General features: G+C 54.9%; 1 pseudogene; it reads right to left on the bottom strand.

Moving 5' to 3' along the window:
* Positions 1-998: 998 nt before the first annotated feature.
* Positions 999-1170, bottom strand: LOC129704713 (U2 spliceosomal RNA; annotated as a pseudogene).
* Positions 1171-1678: the final 508 nt, after the last annotated feature.

Genomic DNA, 1678 nt, shown 5'->3' on the forward strand with positions numbered 1-1678 from the left:
TTCTATGATGCCTTCCGTCAATCCCTTTAAGGTTCTCTGGATCTTGAGGTCCTGGTTCCTGATGTTCGTCCCCATATGCTGCCAAATGCATTGGTTTACACTGGGCACCCGTAATGCCTCACCGTTGCCAGGTGGCAGATGTCTGGCCAGTGTCTATAAATTTTTTCCCTGTTGGCGTTTGTGGCCAGACATATAGTAATACTATTGCCATCCTGGATCCAAGTCTACCCATGTTTGACTTGGTTAAAGTAATCAGCCACCATGTCCAGCAGAGTCCCTGCTGTGTTAGGATCATGGGATGCTGTATTACCAGGCTCTGGCCCATCAGGGTCCTGCCTACTCTTTTTTATAGAGTTAGAGATCTCTAGGGTCCCGCACGGGGTACCCATGTGGGGCTTAACTGCTGCCCACTTGTCTTTTGTTCTGCGGACCCCTCTTGCAAGTCAACCCAGAACTGACCCACAGTGCTCCCCTCTGATGGGGTAGAAGCATTGTGCAGCCCTCAAAGAGGTACTGCTGTGGGTTTATCACGTTGGAGCAAGGCTCCATACACCGCTTCTTCCCGCTCCAGCCCTCTCGGGTGCTGGTTGCCGGCGGTTTTATGCAAAGTCGGACCCTTCTCAGTCCACTACCTTGTTTGATTTGTGTCTAGCCTACCGCTCGGCCGCATGGAGCTGGCCGGTGCGGGGCCGACATCGGGCACAGCTGATCCCACTACGGTTGATCCAAGTGCCGCTGGCTGCTGCTGGCTGCCCCCTGTTCCACGGTCCTCCTTCTCCAGGTTTGTCCTTCCTTCCGTGGAGTGGATATGGCCAGTGTGGAGGATAACTGGCACAGCTGATTCCATCTATTCCTTTAACCCGGCTCCAACGCTCTCAGCGCTCCTGGCTGCTCCTTTATCTTAGACCCGTGGGACCCACCCCCGTACTGACGGTACTGGTCCCTTGCGGTCGTTGCAGCCGGTCAACCCCACTCTAATGCCCTCAATTCTGGGCACTCCTACTTATATGGTCCTTAGCTAAGGAACATATAAGACATTAAAACTGATGATAACAGCTATTATAGATTTTATTTAATATATGGTCCCTAGATAAGGGACGTATCAGATATTAAACTGATAAGAACAGATACTACACCTGGTCACTCACATACTGGTCCCTTGTAGTAGATTGCAGCCAGTCAACTGCCAAGTCCTTTGCTGCTGAAAATGAATTTTCTCACCGTGCTGGAGCGAAGTTGGGCACAGGTGTTTTCCTCCTCCGGGAATCGATGTGCCCATGCTGCTCCTGCCGTTGCCAGCTCCTGCCGTTACAGCTCCTGCCGTTGCCAGCTCCTGCCGCAACCTGCGCTCCTGCAGCTGTCAGTGTCACTGCTGCTGCCCGTACTCCTGCAGCTGCCCGCAACTCCTGCAGCTGCCCGCAACTCCTGCAGCTGCCCGCAACTCCTGCAGCTGCCGGCTGCCACTGCTGCTGCTGCTGCTGCCGCTGCCGCTGCTGCTGCTGCTGCTGCCGCTCCTCCGCGGTTCTCCCGCCGGCCTTCTGCAGCTTACATGGACCCGGTCCATGTCTGCACCTAGAAGGTAAGTTGAAGGAAACGCAGGGTCTCTTACCTGCTGTTCCCGACTTTCCTTCTCCCGCTGGTGACCGTCGTTCCCTCCGTTGCGGGTTGGAGCCGCTCG

The sequence above is a fragment of the Leucoraja erinacea genome, chromosome 1 (genome assembly GCF_028641065.1).
Source record: "Leucoraja erinacea ecotype New England chromosome 1, Leri_hhj_1, whole genome shotgun sequence".
In the NCBI taxonomy this organism is placed as follows: domain Eukaryota; kingdom Metazoa; phylum Chordata; class Chondrichthyes; order Rajiformes; family Rajidae; genus Leucoraja; species Leucoraja erinaceus.